The sequence below is a fragment of the Schistocerca cancellata genome, chromosome 1 (assembly GCF_023864275.1).
Source record: "Schistocerca cancellata isolate TAMUIC-IGC-003103 chromosome 1, iqSchCanc2.1, whole genome shotgun sequence".
Taxonomy (NCBI): domain Eukaryota; kingdom Metazoa; phylum Arthropoda; class Insecta; order Orthoptera; family Acrididae; genus Schistocerca; species Schistocerca cancellata.
This window is the reverse complement of record NC_064626.1, coordinates 247,970,158-247,978,310: the sequence shown is the minus strand read 5'-3', so window position 1 is coordinate 247,978,310 and position 8,153 is coordinate 247,970,158.

Genomic DNA, 8,153 nt, shown 5'->3' with positions numbered 1-8,153 from the left:
GAAAGGCTATTTACAATTTGTACAGAAACCAGATGGAAGTTATAAGAGTCGAGGGGCATGAAAGGGAAGCAGTGGTTGGGAAAGGAGTTAGACAGGGTTGTAGCCTATCCCCGATGTTATTCAATCTGTATAGTGAGGAAGCAATGAAGGAAACAAAAGAAAAATAAGAAAAAAATGAAGAAGAAATAAAAACTTTGAGATTCGCCGATGACATTGTAATTCTGTCAGACACAGCAAAGGACTTGGAAGAGCAGTTGAACGGAATGTAGAGTGTCTTGGGAGGAAGATATAAGATGAACATTAACAAAAGCAAAACGAGGATAATGGAACGTAATCGAATTAAGTCGGGTGATGCTGAGGGAATTAGATTAGGAAATGAGACACTTAAAGTAGTAAAGGAGTTTTGCTACTTGGGGAGCAAAATGACTGATGATGGTCGAAGTAGAGAGGATATAAAATGTAGACTGGCAATGGCAAGGAAAGCGTTTCTGAAGAAGAAAAATTTGTTAACATCGAGTATGGAAGTCGTTTCTGAAAGTATTTGTATGGATCGTAGCCATGTATGGAAGTGAAACATGGACAATAACTAGTTTGGGCTAGAAGAGAATAGAATCTTTCGAAATGTGGTGCAACAGAAGAATGCCGAAGATTAGATGGGTAGTTCATATAACTTATGAGGAGGTGTTGAATAGGATTGGGGAGAAGAGAGGTTTGTGGCACAACTTGACTAGAAGAAGGGATCGGTTGGTAGGACATGTTCTGAGGCCTCAAGGGATCACCAATTTAGTATTGGAGGGCAGCGTGGAGGGTAAAAATCGTAGAGGGAGACCAAGAGATGAATACACTAAACAGATTCAGAAGGATTTAGGTTGCAGTAGGTACTGGGAGATGAAGAACCTTGCACAGGATCGAGTAGCATGGAGAGCTCTTCAAACCAGTCTCAGTACTGAAGACCACAACAACAACAACAACAACATATTAACATCCACATAAAAACGGAACATTCGTCGTTTTGGAACTCTGTAGATGCCATCGAACTGGTACCAGGTGTTCGTTTTATCCTCTACCGCTGACATAAAATCGTGACAGTGACGTTTTGTCTGACATGAAATCGTGACAGTGACGTTTTGTCTATGTACAAGTCTTTTGAATGGTTGCAGCGCAGTAAGACGTGTGAATAAGCAGACGTGACGTGGCGGAGAGGAACTGTCGTATCTGTACGAGCCCCTGGCGACACAGTGAATCAAACTGCCCGTTTTGCTGGTGTATCGAACCGAACTGTTCGATATGTCTACAAGGAATGGTGTCTCACTTGGACCTATGTAATACAGTGCAAAAAAAGTGGTCGCAAAGAATTCCAACCGGAAGGTACTGGAGACGCGTCTCAAACTTTTTCTGGTTTAAAATGCGGCAGCAACAGCTGCTGTCAGTGAAAGTGTGGAACAGCTGTTATCAGTGAATGTAAGCCTGCACCTACTGTTTCCCTGGTGAATATTGTGAAGGAAACTGCATGCAAGGGACATTTACAGTCAGGTACCTGGAAAATGACTACTACTAACATAAACCTGCACGTCGTCAGTAGGTCAAACAACAAAGAAACTGAGAAGTAGCTTATTGTGGATTTGTGGTAATGCCAGAATAAATGCGATTTCGCTTCTTTTCAAATGATACCACGCGTCGTGTACACCGAGGGCCCGCCGAATGTAGTCTCACCTGTGCGGACAAGGCAATACGTGGCTAGCTTCGTGTGGCGATCTCTTACTTTGTAATCGACTGCAGCTCTTACAGTACTGACAGTTAACTGAAACTTATAGTACTATTCGTTAAATGTTCATGTTGTCAAGGAGCAGTAGATTAGCTTAGCGTACTTTGGGGGCTGGCTGATCAGCTTAGTTAGATGACAATAGGCGTTTTCCGTTCTGCTCTGCTGCGGGGTATCCACACCACAATTTTCATTGTCAGACGCTAACTGATCTCTTCCGTTATTAGAGGAAAAGGTGTAAAATGGGCACAGGTGTAATTATGGACGCCGCGTTGAGTGGCCGCGTGGTTTGAGGCGCCATGTCACGGATTGCGCAGCCCCTCCCGCCGGAGGTTCGAGACATCCCTTGGGCATGGGTGTGTGTTGTTCTTAGCATAAGTTAGTTTAAGTGTGTGTAAGTCTAGGGACTAATGACCTCAGCAATTTGGTCCCTTAGGAATTCACAAACATTTGAACATTTGATTTAATTATGGGCACTCCTCACAAAACGGGTATGAGAATTGGTGCAGTTTGGCGACCAGGAATGAAAATGGCGGCTGTTGTTGACATACGGTAGCAGTGAACAGTTGGAAGCATTGTTTCAAGCACTGTAGTTACAGTGTCAGTTATTGTGTGAATTGGTGTTTGTTCAGGACTGCAAACGTTTGGCAGGTATGTGAAATCGTTTTCTTTTTATATCGATCTGATGAGTTTAAAACAATTTCTCAGTGATATCCGGAATAACTGAATCCTAAGCTACTTTTAGAAGCACGTTTTACGTTACACGCGCTTTTGGTTAGACGTGATAGTGGCCATGTTGCTTAAGAAGGGTTGGTGTAAATATGGGCCCATTGGGTTGATGTAAAAATGGGCCCCTGTTTAAGGAGGGCCCATAATTACACCATCTCTTTTCTTAAACAATGTAAAACATGTAATTAATTTACGGGGATATGGTTAGTCGAATTTAGTTTAAAATTCATGTATACAACTCACACAGCAAAACGCAAAGCAATAGAATTTTCAAATTGCGTTAATAGACCCAAGTGCTTTGGTTCGTCCTTGCAGAATTCCGAGGACGAAGAAGCGCTATGAATGTATGAACCAGAGGCATCAGTGGGATCAGTCATAGCATCTGTGAAAGGTGCTGCAAGAACATTCGGAGTGCCTTGTACCACTTTGCAGAGATTTCTTAAACTTGATAAAACTCCTGAGCAGGCAGTTCAAGAAACAAAGCATGGAAGGAAACCGATTTTAAATGCAGACCTCGAAAAACAGCTAGTTTCTTGTCTCCTTGAACTTGAGCAAAAATTCTTTGGGTGCACTTTGGTGGATCTGAGAAGAATGGCACTTTTACTTGCCCAGAGAAATAGTTTTACAATCCCTTTCGAAGGAGGAGAAGCTGGACGAGTTTGGGCTGATCAGGATCAACTGTCATTTCGCAGACCTTGTGCCAGAGTGTTAGGTTTCAATAAAGAGAATGCGATGGTTTTCTTTCATTTATTCGCACACGCTTTCAACAAACGCTAATATCCAGCAGGCAGTATAACATGGACGAGACAGGCCTGTCCATTACCCAAAGTAAAATTCCAAAAGTGATAGGGAGAGGGAAGAAACCAATTGCAGCTCTAACGTCTGCAGGAAGAGGGGCTACAATCACAGTTATCGCAAGCATGAGCGCTTCAGGACATTATGTTCCGTCAATGATAATTTTCCCTCCGCCACGCACCTTATGGTGGATTGCGGAGTATGTACGTAGATGTAGATGTAGATTCCCCTGGCAAAGACATCACGTACACTATGTATGCATTCAAAAAACCAACATGACCCAAGCTGTAATGAGAGGCTACCCCTCTGGTGCAGCTGGTATAGCCCATGCTTCTGGATGAGTTCAAAACAATTCGTTCACTTCATTGAGAAAACATGTCCGACTGAACAAAGGCCTGTTCTCCCCTCCTTGGATCGTCATTATAGCCACATTCGAAATCCAGATGTGACTGATTTGGTGAAAGATCACGATGTGAACATCATCTCACTTCCTCCACATTGCACCCACGAACTGCAGCCTCTAGATAAGATGTTCATGGGACCCCTGAAAACGTCCTACAGCGAAGCAGTTAGACTATGGTTGCATCACAATGGGCGTCCTTTCGCACCTCACGCCGTTATAGAGGTTTTTCGCCAATCCTACCTTCGTACCCTATCAGCTGAGATAGCAATAAACGGATTCAAAGTAGCTAGGTTATACCCTATGGACCATTACGTCTTCACCGACACTGATTTCATAGATGCTGAGTTGGTTGCAGGAAAAACTTGCTCCACAGTGGAACATAGACCTAATGTTTCTGAATCACAAGCTTCTCTGCTTTCTATCTATGGACCATCAGCATCATCTGCTTCTTCTCCTAGTTATCCTGATGTACAGTCACATCAAGCTATGTCAGTTGATAAAGCCATTGAAACACCAAGACGTTCTCCAGGGATTTCAACAAATGTAGTTTCACTATTCGACATATATCCTGTCCCCAACATTAAGAAGAGAACCACAACGCGGGGACGAAAAGCAGCAGTCACCTGCACCATCACTGGAACACTTTGCAAAGATCAGTCCACAAAGTCAATTGACAGAAGCGCTGTCAAGAAGAGGTCGTTGAGATTCTCTGGGGTTAGAGGCCGCCCTACGGACAGAGGTGCAAAATCCATATGCCTTCAAAAAAAAAAAAAAAAAGAAAATTTGTTCCACAAAACTCTCTCATTCATCATCTAACTCTTCAGGCTCGTGCAGCCCTCACCTTGTGGACAGCGAAATGACCTTGATGTGAGCGATGAGGATACACCCGACTCAAGCGATGCAAGTTGCATCTTTTGTCATGAAAAGTTCTCTCAAGACAAGAGAAGAGAGGTGTGGATTAAATGTGTTATGTGTCAAATGTGGGCACACTTAAGAGTGTGCTGGCGATGAAGGAGCTACTTACGTTTGTGATTACTGAAAATAGCTTCAGATTTCATGCATAAATGTACGAAAGTTGCTTTTTGTAGACTAATTTACAATTTTGTATAGTTTTAACTAATTTCATTGAAATATTTCAAAAGATTTCTTGCACTTTCTTGTAGATCCGCGTATTTGCACCACGTTTTATTAAGTTCTATTTTACAAGCTTTTTCGTAAATCTTTGTTTTCGAATAGAAATAAAGGATACTAACCATTGCTTCACCTCTCATCATTTCTTAAACTTGTTATAGTAGTTAATGAATTATTACAAAAGAAGGTACCTTTAAGTCAAAAACAAAACAGGGTGCCCATATTTACACCTTTTCCTCTGCTACGTATGAATGAACTGTGAATACCGTTAAACAATTTCCCCTGTCTTAGTTACCATTATGATATTCTAATGAACATTGTCGCGGTTCCTGAAACACCGCAAGGAAATTGGGTAACAATGCTGTGTGAATAAATCTACTTCCGAAAACGACGTAACAATGCCTCTTAGCCGACCCATAATTGTCAAGAATAGATATAAAAATGTTAAATAATCTGGAGAAGAAGTGCGTGATTACATTTTGAAATAGATTTAAGATCCAGTTGTTAAATTAAGGAACAAAAATCAATCACTGGAAATAACTTCAACGTCAGAGCCTGTTCTGAATGTTGTTTTGTTAAATATCTATCGCGACATAAAAGTATTAATAATGAAAGTATTACAAAAACCAATTCATCATGTCTGATACTCAAGACTGATGAACCATACTTATCTGTACTTAAGGAAAAGTCCTTACTGATCACACAATGTTAGTACGTTCTCCATCATTGTATAATATTGTAGCCGCTGTGACCTTCACTCCGAAGAGTGGTTTGATGCAGTTGTCCGCAACATACTGCCTCTGCCAAGGTCTTTCCTTTATGCACAGCTACTGCTATTCAAGTGAGTACCACTTGATCAGCTATCTGCTCAACGTATTTAATCTTGAGCTTCCTTCTGTAACATCACATTTCGAAAGTTTAGGTTCTCCTTTTATATATGCTGTTTGTCGTTCACGTTTCAGTTGAGGCTGCACCTCAAAGAAATAGTTTCCCACTCTTAAATTTATAGTAGATGATAACGTAATTCTAATTTTCAGAAATGTTCTCGCTATTGCCATTCTGGATTTCATACCTCTATAATCGACTATTATGAGTTACTTTGCAGCCGAAATATCAAAACTCGCATATTTACCTTGATGACTCATCTCGTAACCTAATTCACTCATTATTACCTGATTTATTTCCACTACACTCACGTTAACTGATTCTTCCGTCGCTTCTTTGTAGAACAACTTCATAATTATAAATGAAAAACACAGTTGTTTTGTACCTCTAAATCTACGATAACAATACATTTTGTTAGCCGGTTTTTGACCTCAAAGGCTATCATCAGACGGGAAATGACTATCGTTGCTAAAGAGAGTCCCTCACTTAATCATCACTGTTGTCTAGTGCTCCTCACACTGTGTGTTCCGATCTTTTCCTTCATCTTCCCTTTATTAATTTTTTTCATTGTTATTATCTACGTACTCCACATATTCTATTGTTACAATGGCCATTTACATCTTTTAAACTCTGTCTGCATCATCTTCTACACGTAATACCTTAAGCTATTCTTCAGTAGTCTTCTCACACACTAATTTTATTTTATTGGGTATGTTAATTTAACTTAAAATTTTATGTAAGGTTTTTCTGAGTGTAGCATTAATGTTTTTCTTGCTTGTTGCTTTTATACTGATTTACTGTTTAACATTTTTACTTGCGTTACTACTGCAATTTCAAAAACATCTTTTTCATCGGTGTTCATATATCATTCTTGATGTGTTCTCAAATATTGTACCTCCATTCATGACGATGGTCACTTGAAATAAGATGATGGCGTCATAAACCGGAGACGGTTAACAAAATAGTTTAATACTGTAATGCATACACAGTACTGTGCATATCATTTGTAGTCGACTACACCCCATTACTCTAGTCTTACTTTCCTTGCTATTCATCCAAAGCCCTCTTTCCTAGACTCCATCTAGTCAGTTCAACTGATTTTCATAGTCGTTTACGGCCTCAGAAAATTACAAAAAAAATTGTTCAAATGGCTCTAAGCTCTATGGGACTTAACATCTGAGGTCATCAGTCCCTTAGATTTAGAAACTACTTAAACCTAAAAAATCTAAGGACATCACAAACATGCATGCCCGAGGCAGGATTCGAACCTGCGACAGTAGTAGCAGCGCTCTTCCGGAATGAAGCCGCTAGAACCGCTCAGTCACAGCGGCCGGCAGAAAATTACAGTGTCATCGACAAATCTCAAAGTTTTTCTTCTCCCGGGACTTAAATCCGTCTCTCCAAATCCCTTCTTAGTTTCCTGTATCCGTTGCTCAGAATACAGGCTGTACAACATGGGGTATAAGCTAGAAACATATCTCGCTCGTTGCTCAACCACTTAAGTGTTTTCACGTACTTCAACTCTTAGTCTGGTCCGTGTACAAATTGTAGATACACTTTCGCTCCAGGTATTTAAGTTTCGAAAAGCGTATTCCAGTCAACATGAGATGAGCTGGTATCCTCTGGAATTTATTAAGATGTACAGAGTGCGTAGTCTCTGAATTCTAGCTTGTGCGTACCAGACCGTAAGTGTTTATATCTGAAGCGCTGTTTACCTAGCAACTTCAGGTGGTGTTACTGGAGCAAACTCCCCGAGAGCTCCCGCGTTGCCGAAGGAGCCTCCAAGTAGGCGTGGTGTGGGTTCTGAATATGCATGGCTGCTGCCTGCTTCAGTGCAAGAAACGTAGTGGACACGGCCTGCTGGAGCCAGTACGGTTACTGTGCGATTTGCACTGCGTGCTCCAAGACTTCTTGTCACCACGCTGTAACTGCCAGAGCGTTCATTACATCAGATGGTTTGCGCAGTGGCCAACTTGTAACTTGTGTAACCGAGCTACTGTATCATTCTTCCTTCAGAGCTTTATATTCAGAAACACATGGTATTCCAAATGATTCATGCGATTTCCTAAAACTATATCTCCTACGGGAATGAAAATAGAATCTCGGGGTAGATTTAAAACTGCGCACAGGACTACAACGTTTACGTTTTCAAAAGAACCACCCTAATTTACACACGTTTATCTATTACATGCACGCAGATACCGCGAGAAAGGGATTTCTGCAGTTCACTGATGTGGCGATGTTATGCCTCTTAAGATGTAGAACAGAAATGTCACATTCTCGTAGAAAATCATTCCGCTCAATTGTAACTGGGTTTCACCGTTTGACACAGAGAACGCAAGACGCTACGTTCTTTTTCACCACTATCTCGAGTCGACTCACACTTGGTAATGAACGAGCAATGAATCGAGTTAACTGCACCAGGCAGAACACTGGCGGCAACTTACA